Genomic DNA, 15,114 nt, shown 5'->3' on the forward strand with positions numbered 1-15,114 from the left:
ATTCCTAAGTCCTCAAACTTAGTCATATTTTGGATGGCAGCAATTGTAAAGTAATGCATGATTAGTTATTTTCATATTCATTATAGTCATTCTGGTATGTACAACTTTTACATAGTCTTAGAGAATGATTTTTTTCGAAGCCAAGGTCAATTACAGGCTTAAACTGAAGTAGTGGTAGTCAGCGCAGAATGACTCGGTTGAAAGAAGCATTTTCGAAGCCAAGGTCAATTACAGGCTTAAACTGAAGTAGTGGTAGTCAGCGCAGAATGACTCGGTTGAAAGAAGCAATCTGAGAGAGACTAAGAGCCAGCAAGGATAGGGACTGAGGGAGAGCAAGAGCGAGAATTAAAAAGAAGCGACAGGGATCCCATACCTATTTCCTCCACTCCCCCTCTTCCTTCAGTTGAGTGGCCACACTACACTGTCCCATTTAACCCAAGGCGTGTGCCATTCCGCAAAACATTACTGAATTTGGTCAGACTGTAATCTGTATAAGTAGTTTTGGAAACAAAAAGATATTAAAAAAATTTAATGTCTTTATTATCTTCACTTTGCATTACATGTCATACAATAATATCTATTGCAATTTTACCAGAAAATGAGGTACTCCTGAAGATACTGTGTACTCAAGAGGCAGAGTCTCAGCTGAGCTCCCTCACTGAGAACATCTACAGGCAGCAGGTGTTACTTCCCGAGCATAGCTTACGAACGGCCCCAGCTGTAGTTTGTACAGACGTTCATCGACCCTGTGACATACGAGACCAACGAGCGTGTTTCCCTACAGACAAACTGTTGCCTACAGAAAAGGCGATGATGTAGATATTCATCCGCCCCAGCGGCAGCCAGGTGATATCCAGAGATCAACAGTCGAAAACTCTGTGCCACCATGCCCTCTGTTGCCAAGTTGGTGAACGACGATGAAGGATGGACAGCAGTGCCACAGTTGAAGACATAGTCCCATCATGCCCTCCTGATGTCGAGTCAGAGAACAGTGATGTAGACGGACAGCAGTGCCACAGACATCAACAGTTGAAGACAGTGCCATCATGCCCTCACATTGCCAAGTCGGAGAACGGTGATGAAGACGGACAGCAGTGCCAGAGACATCCTCAACAGTAGAAGTCCTAGTGCCATCACACAATGAAGACGGACAGCAGTGCCACAGACATCAACAGTTGAAGACAGTGCCATCACGCCCTCCTATTGCCAAGTCAGTGAACACCGATGGAAGGTGGTGGACAGCCGTGCCAGAGACATCCTCAACAGTTGAAGACCTAGTACCATCGTGCCCTCCCGTTGCCAAGTCGGAGAACGGCGATAAAGACAGACAGCACAGCCAGAGACATCCTCGACAGCTGAAGACACAGTGCCATCATGCCCTCCTGTTGCCGAGTCGATAAATGACGATGAAGATGGACAGCAATGCCAGAGACATCCTAGACAGTTGAAGAACCAGTTCCCTCCTGTTGCCGAGTCGATGATTGGTGATGAAGACGGACAGCAGTGCCACAGACATCCTCAACAGTGGAAAACCCAGTGCCATCACGCCCTCCTCTTGCCAAGTTGGTGAACGACGATGATGGACAGCAGTGCCAGACATATCCCCAATAGTTGAATACCCTGTGTCATCACGCCCTCCCATTGCCAAGTCGGTGAACAACGATGGAAGATGGACAGCAGTGCCAGAGACATGCTCAGCAGTAGAAGACTCTGTGACATCATGCGATGAAGACGGACAGCAGTGCCAGAGACATGCTCAGCAGTAGAAGACTCTGTGACATCATGCGATGAAGACGGACAGCAGTGCCAGAGACATGCTCAGCAGTAGAAGACTCTGTGCCATCACGTGATGAAGACAGACAGCAGTGCCACAGACATTCTCAACAGTAGAAGACCCAGTGCCATCACGCCCTCCTGTTGCCAAGTCGGTGAACAATGATGAAGGATGGACAGCCGTGCCTGAGACATCCTCGACAGTTGAAGACCCAGTGCCACCACGTGATGAAGACAGACAGCAGTGCCACAGACATCCTCAACAGTTGAAGACCCAGTGCCATCTCGCCCTCCTATTGCATAGTCGGTGAACAATGATGAAGGATGGACAGCCGTGCCTCAGACATCCTCAACAGTTGACGACCCAGTGCCACCACGTGATGAAGACGGACAACAGTGCCACAGACATCCTCAACAGTTGAAGACCCAGTGCCATCTCGCCCTCCTATTGCCTAGTCGGTGAACAATGATGAAGGATGGACAGCCGTGCCTCAGACATCCTTACTCGGTGAACAATGATGAAGGGTGGACAGCAGTGCCTCAGACATCCTCGACAGTTGAAGACACAGTTCCCTCCTGCTGCCGAGTATGAGAATGGCAATGAAGACAGACAGCAGTGCCAGAGACATCCTCGACAGTAGAAGGCCCAGTGCCATCACGTGATGAAGACGGACAGCAGTGCCAGAGACATCAACAGTTGAAGGCCCAGTGCCACCACGCCCTCCTATTGCCAAGTCGGTGAATGACGATGGAGGATGGACAGCAGTGCCAGAGACAGGCTCAACAGTTGAAGAAGACCCAGTGCCATCACGCCCTCCTAATTGCCAAGTTGGTGAACAGCCGTGCCAGAGACATCCGCAACAATTGAAGACCCAGTGCCATCATGCCCTCCTGTTGCCGAGTATGAGAATGGCAATGAAGACAGACAGCAGTGCCGGAGACATCCCTCGACAGTTGGAGACCCAGTGCCCTCCTGTTCCTGAGTCGGAGATCGATGCCGAAGGACGGACAACTGTGCACAAACAGAAGGATGCTGAACTGGAAGGAAGAAGCCCCCCCCTCCCAAATTCTCTCCTGCAGTCAATCTTTTGCCACCCCTTCCAATGGAGTGCTTCATTTACTGTGGAGTTGACATCATTATCTGAAGTACTTCATCTTCTCTGGGGAGACATCCTGGGGTACTTCATTTTCTGTGGAGTTGACATCATCATCTGAAGTACATCTTCTATGGGGACACTTTCTATTTTCTGGAGAGTTGGCATCATCTAAAGTACTTCATCTTCCACGGGGAGACACATTCTGGAGAGTTTCCAGCATCTTAAGGAGTATTTCGGCTTTTGTCAAGTTTACAGAATCTCCGAGTGTCCTTTGTTTCCTGTTGAGATTGAGAGTTATATTGTTTGTAAAACTGTGTAATGCCATTTAATCCTTGAACAACTACTTCAAATTTCTGTTGGTAATTACACAATAATTCTTCTACATTATCAAGTGCCGGTGACTATGTAAAATCTAACATTGTTACATACATATGCAGCACCCAGTGAAATAAAAATACTCCAAACCTTAATGATTCAAGATTTCAGACCTTTCCGTCGGGGACTGATGACAGGAAATGTGTCAAATGTTTTGGCAGACCTTTCCGTCGGGGACTGATGACAGGAAATGTGTCAAATGTTTTTGGCAATCACATCATAGTATTAAATTACAGTACTATTAGGAGGCAGGAAAAATGCAAATTCATTATTTTCAAAATTATAACAACTTGCAACTGTCAGGAAAAATGCAAATTCATTATTTTCAAAATTATAACAACTTGCAACTGTCATGAAAGTTAAATAAAATGTAGCTCTGAACAAAGGCAAAGCTTTGGGGAAAGCCAGAAACCATGAGGGAGTTTCAATGCTGAAATACTACCATGAGGGAGTTTCAATGCTGAAATACTGACAGGAGGAAAAGAATAAAAGTTGCTAAAACATGACATCGAGAGAAATTTGTAGTAACAAAGGAGAGAAGCTGAAGGTAGAACAGTATGATAAGGAAAATAACTTTATCCGGGGATATATCCGGGGATATAAAGTTGGATTCAAAAGAGAAAATAACTCAAATAGACATATAAGATGGTGTGGCATTAAAGAGGTGTTGCTGAGAGAGAGAGAGAGAGAGAGAGAGAGAGAGAGAGAGAGAGAGAGAGAGAGAGAGAGAGAGAGAGAGAGAGAATCATGATGTACAAAGGGCATCTGAAGAAAGGGGTGACTTGAGTAGACATTGCTCAATAAGGAGGATGATAAAGGGGTATACAGGGTGAAAAGTTTGGAGAGCAAAGCCGAGGCATGATGGCTTGGGAACAATGGAGTCCAATGGCCAGCAGAGGAAAGTGGGGAAGGCTACAGTCAGTTAATTGGACATGCGAACTGGTAAGTATATAATATAACCAAATTAAAGCTGAGGGTGAAAGTGGAGAGATGGATACAGTACAGTGTTTTCAAAATCTACCAAATATAGAGAATTCATATGAACTACATGTTTACAACAGCAAACAATGAAGAATTTGACAATTGCTTGAATCTAGTACAGCCTTTGGAAATATGAAAAGTGGAAAAGCTTTAGGACCATCAGGAATATTGAACAATTTCCTCAAAGCAACTGGAAAAACAATCAGAGCTGACCTGAATATGAGAAGATTAAGGAGGAAATCAGACAAGCGTGTAAAAAGAGTATTACAAAGGACAAATGGATTCCCTTATGTGAAAATAAGGAAAGTATTGGACAAAAGATAAGATACATGGTTGAAACTGATAACGTTCAATCAGCTTCATGCACAGAAACCAATAACAATCAGTCTTTATAGTGGACACGTACCACGTTAAAAGGAAGAGGTTATATCATATACTTGTGGATTAAGTATCAAAGTAAACATTTATAAAATTCGAGAGTACTAGAATGAATCTTAAGCTCTCTAGTATACCATAACACAAACTCTTGAGTGAAGAGTTCTTATTTATCAAAGAAATGGAGATAGCAGACAGAGACCACTGGGAGCAGCTATATGCAGATGACCTGGTGTTAACAGCAGAACTAGAGCAAGAAATCTTAAAAGTTCAAAAGCCGGAAGACTGGAATGGTGGGGAAAAGGTGGGGGAAACATGAAAGCACTAGTTGGAAAAGTGGAAATGTGGATATGACATGTATGGTTTGAAGGTAAACTAAATCCTATGCATTCAACGTAAGATGGCATAACAAGATGTTTGAATGGCAAAATATTCATGTTGCAATGGACTGTGACGCCCAAAATGTAATAGAGCACAGACTGAACCTGATGTCTATGTTGTAACAGGAAAGGTCTTTGGTGAGGTAGAGCGAAAGTTGCAAGGAAGATGGAAAAAGTAGCAACAGCCTAGATAAAGGAGAGGGGGGTGAAACGGCTATACTTGGGATAAATAACAGGAGACATAGCACTTACATGGAAAATGAATAAGATTTTAAAGCTGTGATCAAAAGATGAAACAATTCATGACAATATGTTGTGCAAAAATTCACATGAATTTCACGAGAAATTTAACACAGAGGTAGGAAAATAAGATGGAATAGGGAAATGTATTACAGCTCTGAAGACTATCCAGCTACTGCATATGGATGTTAAGAATCTTAACAAAAATGATCTGTTTTATTAATTATCTGTAAACTTTATACAGATGCGGAAGTATCCTCTGACATCCTGCGGAAGTGTCAAAATTTGGTATACAGGTAAACAAATTTTGAGAAGTGCTAATGAATCAGACAGATTGGAAGATATACAAAGCCAAGAGGGCCTACGGGAGATGTTACCTATTATGACAATAGAAAATTTCAAGACAATCTTTGTTGTAGTAGTTGTACCATGATTTATAAAATCTTGGTCAGTGCAGTTCGCATAGACATATCATGGCAGTCCATGAAAAGCATCAAATCAATGCACCAACCCTTCATGTACATAACATACTGAATGAGATTATGGGTAACCCAAAGAAAATACGTAATGAAAATGTCAACAAGTGACAGACTACAAATGTAGCACACTATACAGAGAATCCACAATAATCTTAATCAAATGCTTTGAAATATTTACAAATGATGACATCGAAAGAGAGATGCACACAAGTGCTACTCTACTTTGCTTCTGACCATGAAGAGAAGAGTACAGTGTAATGAACTGCCATCATGAGTAACAATATTTCCAGACCAACAGCAAAACACAAAGAAACTTGGATCTTAAAACCTAAAACAGAAGGAAACTGCGTAAAAACATAACAGTGGTTGATATATAGGGAGGGTTCTAGGGCACTAAAATTATGAACAAACATTAAAATACTGACCTGATTACATAAAACTAAAAATCAGCAATTGCCAGGGAAGTATAGCAAATGGAAGAGCAACGAATGTCAAAATGTGCAAGGGAAGACCAAACAATAAAACTTGGAGAAAATGGAAAAAATGACCTTTAAGGTAATCTCTGTACACATGGATATTGGAATCAAGTGATAACTCAATTGGGATAGCACAAAAACTCTAACCAAAAGTATTATCTACCTCTGGGTAAATGATCAGATTTAGAAAGCAAATAACATCAAGACAGACTGAAAACGACAGCAGACTTTTCAACCAATGTAATCCTTTAAGATGTACCTTGCCTCACAGTCACTTGACAACTATGAAAGGAAGGGAATTCATGGTTCAAAATGGTGTAATTACTAAAAATGAACATACATGACAACAGTAAATATTTTAGAGCATTTAAAGGGTGATCATTTAAAAACTACATGGTCACTCAAAACTTACTAAATTGCATCATTGTAACTTGCATTCAATATATCAAGTTCAGTGGTATGTAACTTGATTTGAATATGTAATCTAACGGTATTTTTTTTTTTTAACTATACCAGGCACAGTAATTGAAAATCTTTTATCCTTAAACTTAATACTAGATCTACTGATAACAAAACTTTAAACATCAAGTTAACCTATGAAATTTTAACATTTTAACTACTCATTCAATGTCCAAACATTATTCATACTATCATCACGGGATGAGTTTCAGTGGTTAACAATCTTTGAATGAGGTTATATAAATGTATTTCTCTAATATTTTAATCGTTACTCTTTATGTATTTCTACTTTCAACTCCATACTATCAGAGATATTAAAACATACAAATCATTAATCACTTTGATATGTGAATTAGGGCTGAAGTTTGGCTATGCTACACACATCTCAGGATACTGTATACTGGGACCTTAGCAAATTGGGTCTAAAAATGTTGCAAGATACACAAAAATACATTTCTTGAAAAGTATGGATTATGACTATTCATTCCCTACCCAAAATATTTTTGTAAGATCTTGGAAAATAAATAATTCAATCTCACTAAAATAACAAAAATCCTCCTGCCACTTTCCTTAAATCCTGATCAGTTTAGTAGCATACTTTGAGAACTCTAGTTATCTCCATACACAAAGGAAAATCATGTTACAAAACACAGATCTAATCTATTCCTATCCACTTCCATCATATTTGGGGCAGTGCTGTGGAACCATCTTGTATTTGGGCGTAGCAATTTTTATAGCAATCACGGGTTGGCCAATCCACAAATTGCTCAAATGAACAAAAATCAAAACCTGTTGGCCAGATCTCCTAATTTAAAAACTATCTCGAAGGACAGAAATTTACAAGTTTTTGATTTACAAGTTTTTGTTAACTGAAGTGAAAATATTAATATCGACAGAATTAGGCAAAGCATTCTTACTAGGATAAATCTATGTGAAATAGGCAAGTATGTGAATATATAAGCAATCTTTTTTTACTAAAAATGTAAAAAATTTGGCAAAAATCATTTGCCTGGCAAAAATTGCTGACTCATGGTGTTCATTATATGTTCTAGATCTAAATATTAACAATATCCCTTAAGTGTTCTGTTCTAAAGAAATTATAATATAAGTTTCTACTTACATATACCTTATGATACATGAAACACGATATGAATATTTACAATACATACACTAGTTTAACTTAAAGCACTTGTTACAGTCTTTTCAAAATAAAATTTTTAAAATGATAACCTGCCCTATTTGTGCACACATTACAAATATATTGCAAACGTTATATGGATACTCTGCTGATACAACCAGGCCAGATGAAGCTTGAAAATAAAAACTAATGTTTAGCATGCTGCCTGTGTTATCTTGAGTGAACCATTCATACGCGTAGGCCTCCTAATGTCAGTTCCTCATCGACAACAGGGTAACTGGGGAACAGCTGAGTTTGGATTATCTTTATCCATGACTTAGCTAAACCGCAAATTTTTGCAAAACAAGATTTGATACCCACAAATACAAATAATTCCACAACATTTCCCTTACCTATACAGTACTACAAGTATAATCATGGTAAAACTTAGCATGATTTAATTACCTCCAAGCTTTCTAATAACTCATGAGATTTCCTCTTAAAATCACAGGAACATTCTTCACCTGAATTTCTAAATCGGTCGAAGTTTTCTCTTATCTTGATGAAGTATCAATGGACGAAACGACCCGGATTTCATGTAGGCCTACACCTGTAAGAAGAAAAGAGCATGTTATAAAAAACAATCTACAATGCTGTTATTATAGCATAACCCTCTGACTAATTTTAGGAAATTATACAATTTTCTAGTTCCTCCCGTACGACCTACTTTGTGACAAGCCCATTACTGTACTAGATGCATTGAGAAAATACATTATACTACTTTTTAACTGAAATTTTTGGCATCACAAACATACAGTACCTGCTATGCTTTATCCCCAGTCTTACCCACTGTATATATCTCACACGAAAACTGCATCTAAGCCAAGGTTAACTTTAATCTAATGCCACAGGGTAAGTACATGAGTGTCCTCTAGTAAAAAAGCTGAAAGATTAATTTAATTTGGCTTACTCTAGGAAGGCTTGGTTTTATTAGAGCTTTACCATCAAGTGTTTCTAATTAAAATCCATGAGATATATGTTTACCATGTAGATTTCAGTGATTTATATAATAATGCCACTCAAGTCATCTTTTTACTTTACTCAGCACAGGTCGACCATAACTAATCCAGCAATTGTTAATCCGGTTCCATCATTAATCCAGCGTTAATATTGGCAAGCAAAATTTCAAATTTCTTGGGTCACTGCACCAACCTGCTGCTACGTACCCTATGCACATAATCGGATTATCTTTTTGGGTTGTAAAAAAATTGACGAAATGCAGTCAAAATATAAATGAGCATAGCATAAAACAAATATGAAAACCATCTATGCCAGCGAATGAGTTAAAATGTTCTACCTGCAAAACTGTCAGCCATCGAAATTTTTTCTCAGGTCCTTGTGCTCAATAAATTGCAATTTCTATAAATATTTTTCTCTAACACCTACTAGATTATAACACTCATACTTGAAACAGAATTAAGCCAACAAAAGGTTTGTGATCCTAGAAGTAAAATAAACCAAATCCCAATGAAACTACTTCAGAATACCTATGTGGCTAAAAAAATTTTCTTAATTATGTTTAGACTTATGAATTATCTAGAAATAAACAACATTATGCTATGGAATTTATGTCAAGTCAGCATGGCCAGTAAACTTTTTCTTTAAAAGCAAAAATTTTTTTTAATACAACACATGGCTCTTCAAAACCTTCAATTTTTTTATAATGTACTATACAGAACATATTTTTGCCTCTAATTTTATTATTGCACACATTTCAAGATTATACATTACAGCACATTGTAGTTATTACAATACCGTACTACTATTGCAATCAATACTGCATTACATGCTGAAATCTGAGTAAATATGATGAAATCTAGTGCCAAGACATTCATATTCATGCGTCAAAAATCTTCATAATGTACTACTCTTACGTTCTTCAAAAACCAATTGTAGGGTGATCAACCATTTACCCACAGCGTTATGACTGAGATTAATGGAGATACACTCTTAGCCATGAAAAAATAAACAATAATAATCATAAAAGGTTCACCGAACTAACTCTAGAATATTTCCTGTATTTAAAATGCATGTAATTATACACAGTTTGCACAGCAATAAAGTAACAGACCAGCACAACTGTGGTTCTTATAAATACTCTGAAGCAGTACAATGATTGTGCACTGACACTCCATATCAAGCTATTTTTAACAGCATATTGTTTTCAGCGTCTACAGTTAAACTATGTAGCAATATTTAAGTCATTTTCATTTACAGTATTAATTTAAATTCAAAATTTAATCCCCAGAACTTGCAAGCCTGGTCACTCTAACCCCTAATTTGAACTATTTATTTGGAGCCATTTCAAAACTCGATGTCAAACACTGGAGGGTCACAGGGCAAAGCTAAGGTCAAGCTCCCTAGAATAGGATAGGCAAAACACAATGACCTGGGATGTGTTACACCAAAATTAATGAGCTTGGAAGCAATTCAGGTTGAAAAGTGCATTTTAAGTGCACAGAGATCTCAAATTCTAGCAGAATCACCGCTTCCCCAACCACAACAAATATAAAAAAAAAGTTGACTATTTTCTGTAAGATTTTTCATACCACACAAACAAGATTGCAGTGTAGGAAATTTTTCTGCTGACCCTACCCTGCAACATGTCCAATTACTTCCAGAAAGTTTACTGGCCTAAATCTTATAGTTAGTCCAAAGCATTCTGAAACACTAAGTTCATTTAATGTGTGTTTTCTTCCATTCAAAATTCCTACATTACTTTCTATTAAGTTTTTATCCTATATTAATCGAGTTTAATGTGTAAAAAATGGCATTTCGGAAAAGCTGTAAACTTGGAGATGCTACATGCACATGGCAGTTTTGAAATCAGAATCTAAGTGGTCAAAGAAATGATTAAATGATGGAATAGTGCAACAGAAGGGCAAGAAACTCTATCTATCAAGATGAAGCCAAAAGTAACCTAAATAGAATCAAAGGAAAAATTAGGCACGTTGCTGTTATAAGGGGACTTGGCACTGGGTACAAAATGTGACTGCAGTATCACGGAAAGACCAGAATTACAAATACACAGAGAAAGTGATAATTGGTGCCTAAAATTATGAGAGAGAGAGAGAGAGAGAGAGAGAGAGAGAGAGAGAGAGAGAGAGAGAGAGAGAGAGAGAGAGAGAGAGAGAGAGAGAGAGAGAGAGAGTAGGTTGAGCATTCTTATTACCTTTAGGACACAGGACTGTGAAGCAAGAATTTAAAGTGCTGAATGGGGGGAACCAAAGTACAAAATAAGTCCCATTGGTAGAGAAAGTAAAGACTATATGACTGAAAAAAGGCCAGCACTACACTGTGCAGCAGAAACAAAGGCGCTGACAATGTAAACGGAAATTTTAAAAAAGTATAACTATAAGATTCATGGTCACAGTATCAGTGGAGAAGACTGTATTAAGCTATAAAATGAGGAAGTGGTTGAGAGATGTGGTGTTAAAAAGCTGAATGAGGCTTAGGCTATACTTACTTTGTCAAACGACTTAATGAAAATATCTATAACATGCCTATTTTGCTAAAGGCTTGGAATATAGGCAAAAGTCACTGCAGCCTAAGCTGGATAAGGTTACTGTTTAATACCCAAAGACAGGCAGGGTTAAAATAGGCAAGTGAACAGCTCCCAAAGAAGAGTGAACAAGCCATCACTTTACAGCTTTCCCGTAACTTCTTGTCATTTTCATATACAGTTTTTTATGTCTACCAAGGTAATTGCAACCCCTATTCTTCCATGTGATTTTGATATGGCGCAGAAATGGACCCGCTGACATGCACAATACACTGATGACATTTCCCGGGGTATTTAATGTTTTGTCCTCTATTATTAGTACCGAAAACATCAACCCTTTGGTTAGGGGAGGTTAAATCAGGATGTTCATCCTGTTAAAAAGTAGTTTCGCATCCACTCGCTTGTGTTTCCCTACCTAGCAAATCCCCCCTTTCCAAAAAGCTTGCAAAAACTGTTGGATATAAAGGGGAGGTGGCTAGTAATAAAGTCACAGGAAAAAAAGTCTGAAAAAAATAACAGAAAAAAAAGGTCATTAATTTATGGGTTATTTTTCGGAAGACTCCAGCCACCTCCCACTTTATAATTTATATTTTTCTTGGGTAAAACACATCAAAACAAAATATTTCTTATCAATACATAACCTTCGCAAATGGTTAATAACAGAGAAAAATAATTAATCAAATTACGACTTATAAGGCATGGTAATACCTGCCCCCTCACCCCCCTCCATAGTTAATACGGCAAAAATGTAACCAGTACACACTCCTAGGTTACGACAGGTTGGTATTTTTAGGTTCTTTTAGCGTCCTATCATTTCCTGGCCATTTTTGCATGAAAAAACCAAAATGGGTTTTCATGGAAAACCGGCTTGCTGACACCTTTTGAAATGGCTGGCTGGAGTCTTCCGAAAAATTACCAACTTATGGTGACCAGTAATCATTAAGTTAGGTTAGGGTACTTTTTCCCTGTGATTTCATCATCTGCCACCATAAATTATTGTGATCTTTTTTCCTATGACCTTTTTACCTGGATTCGGGGGGAAGGCGATGAAATAACAAAACATTTCCGAATGGTATGTGCCCTAATGTCAGCATCCTTCGCACCTTAAAAACCTTTTTGGGAAAACCAACTTCAGTGCTGAATTCAGTCAAACCCAGGCCAGCCTATAAGCAACTAGTCAAATTTGAGGATAATGTTCGTTTTCGGTCCGAACATTCCTACTCCCTTTTTTTTTTATTATATCTTTCGAACCTTTATAAAATGAAAAAATATTCAATGTACATAATTCGGTAGATCTAAGCCGGCTGTCCGCGGTGAGCTAGGCTATGGCAGTTGACATTTTTCTAAAGAACTTTACCTGCTGAACAAGAATTTAAAGTAATATTTTGTCACTCAGCTGTAATTAAGCTGCAAATTATCTTAGAACTGGTGTGGTAAAACCCTTTCGAGAATAGCTAACAGTAAGGGTGACCCGTTGGGAATTCGGGGTTTTTGGTGGAGTAAATAACTTGGGAAAAGGTTTGAGTACCTTATTGTTGTATTTCCTGTTATATATGTCATTTGGAACACGAAAAACAAGCATAAAAAGAAGTGGGAGCCGTTCCAAAGGCACTTTTCATTCATTACTAGTACTACTGATTCTAAGCCTTAACACGCATGCGCTAGCTTTCGGTTCACCAGTCAGCAGCTGCCAGTTTTCTGTGCTTAGCAAGAGCTGTGAGAGACTGGCAATTGACGTTTTCCCGAGTTATTTTACTTGCTGAACAAGAATTTAAAGCAAGTACTTCTTGCCAGAACATACGAGCTTGCCAGGAATCTTTAAAAATGCAGATAAGGCGCACAGCGCCGTTCTGCCACGGCAACCAATAGAGGCCACCCAAGTTGAAAGCGGAAATGGTAATGTTTTGTTTCCCGTTTACAAAAGCTTCGAATAGTGTGCAATGGAGCTAGACTATGGCAATTGACGTTTTTCTATGTTATTTTACTTGCTTTACAAGAGTTTAAGGTAATATTTTGCCCGTTGGCTGCTGCTAAACTGTAATTTACCCTTGAGCTGTGTGCGACCCACTGGTACAGACGTGCAGTTTTCAAGGGTCAATTGCATTTTAGTTACAGCTGACCAACAAAATATCTTAAATTTGGTAGAACTATACAGCAGCTCCGCAGCAGCAACTGCCTTCTAACAACTTTTTCTACAGTTTTTTGGTTGCTAATTATGAATTTACCTTTCATTTTTGGCACTCGAGTGTAATTAACCCCTTAAGTCCATCCAACAAGGGGTTTCCAAACACGATCTTCACAAGACAGAGCACGGGTATGTCTGTTTTGAACGGTTCATATCCCGTCCGGCAAGTGCAATAACTTAATGTATGGGTAACCGGTAACCGCCCCCCGGGCCAGTACTAAACACGGCGAAGGGACATTCCATTTGGCCGACAACAAACAGATGCACCGCCAGTATCAGAACCCCTGAAAGTGTGGGAAAAAACCAGTTGAAAAGGTAAAAACAGGCGCGGAGCTAATATATAGAATTACCTTCTTGTTCAGCAGGTAAAATAACATGGAAAACGTCAATTGCCATAGGCTAGCTCACCGCGGACAGCCGGCTTAGAATTACCCATAATTCTTGCAAAGTAGTCTAATATTTATTCACAAAAAATAAAATATACGTAAATGATTGAGGATTTTTTCAAAGTTTCAAATTAGCGAAACGCACTTAGGGACATTTGATCCCCTACGGGCTAGTACTTAATACATCAACATACATTAGACCCACCGGGCGAAACAGTGTAGATGAAGCACTGTTTCGCCGTGTTTAGTACTAGCCCTCATGTGGAATTGGAGTTCGGGCCGGAAACGAACTTTTACCAAATTTGAATTTCTTGGGTTAATTAATAAATTCTCTGGAATAGTAAGGCTACTAGAACAACCTACGGCAGACTTATGATTTCACAAATCGCAGGTGGAACCACCACCTATTCACTCAGTTAAGGAGTTCACCTTATAATACGATGCCTTCTTTTCTACACTGTGCAGAGTTTGGTAAAGGAAACTCGTAAATCGGGGTACTGCTTCGTACCCAACAGCTCAATATGCCCTTAAAAATATTGTTGGGCAATACAGAACTGAACTGAATGCTCAACGTCTTATGTGGAAACCCTACAACATAATTATGGAAAAACTTACATTCGTTACTGAGCGTAGCGTAAGTCAGACGTCCGGATATCACTCGAGCACCGGCGATCTTTTACCACCTTCAAATATGGCGTAGGCGGATGGAGGACTTTGAAAACCGAGACCAGGGAATTCCCTAACAAGTAACCAAAACTCCCCAGCCATGATCAAAATTCCCTGAACATATCTACGAAAAGGGAGCTGACAATGTCACCGTTTTTTGTCTTTAAAAATAGCGTTGCAAATTATCTAAGTACAAGTTATTTGCTATAACGAGCAAAACAGATTTGTCTTAAATTCTCTCATTTTTGACGGAAGGTCACCGGTTTAACCGATAGAAAACTAAAACAATTTCCCCTACGTTTCCCCTAAAACAAAACAACTTCAGGAGCAAATTCCCTACAAGTGGGAGAACAGCTGCCAGATACGCTACTTAAAAACTTATTTTTACCTTATTGATAGTATGGTTTTACTTTTTGAAGAATATACTGAAACTATTTATCAATTTATGAAGGCTAGTTTTTTACTTAATTGTTAGTTTGTCCACTGCAAATGAAAACTCTTGGATATCAGCTACAGAAAATATGCTATGCAGTAACTGTTCTACACCAAAAAAAAAAACTATT

General features: G+C 38.8%; 2 long non-coding RNA genes across 4 annotated transcripts in view; one reads left to right on the forward strand and one right to left on the reverse strand.

The window, feature by feature from the left end:
• LOC136847163 (uncharacterized) overlaps positions 1-727 on the forward strand; it is a 250,338-nt gene extending 249,611 nt beyond the window's left edge. For both annotated transcript variants that reach the window (XR_010855640.1, XR_010855641.1), the window contains one exon: positions 596-727. This is a non-coding gene — a long non-coding RNA (uncharacterized lncRNA). The remainder of the gene's footprint in view (positions 1-595) is intronic.
• On the reverse strand, positions 524-14,747 carry LOC136847161 (uncharacterized). 2 transcript variants are annotated; one of them, XR_010855638.1, is made up of 3 exons: positions 14,501-14,747; positions 8,218-8,362; positions 524-3,148 (listed from the first exon to the last, which is right to left on the reverse strand). It is a non-coding gene; the product is annotated as an uncharacterized lncRNA (long non-coding RNA). The 2 variants fall into 2 exon arrangements; XR_010855637.1 differs by having other exon boundaries at positions 8,218-8,356; positions 14,501-14,739.
• Between the last annotated feature and the right edge of the window lie 367 nt (positions 14,748-15,114).

This window comes from Macrobrachium rosenbergii, chromosome 16, assembly GCF_040412425.1.
Source record: "Macrobrachium rosenbergii isolate ZJJX-2024 chromosome 16, ASM4041242v1, whole genome shotgun sequence".
Lineage (NCBI taxonomy): Eukaryota > Metazoa > Arthropoda > Malacostraca > Decapoda > Palaemonidae > Macrobrachium > Macrobrachium rosenbergii.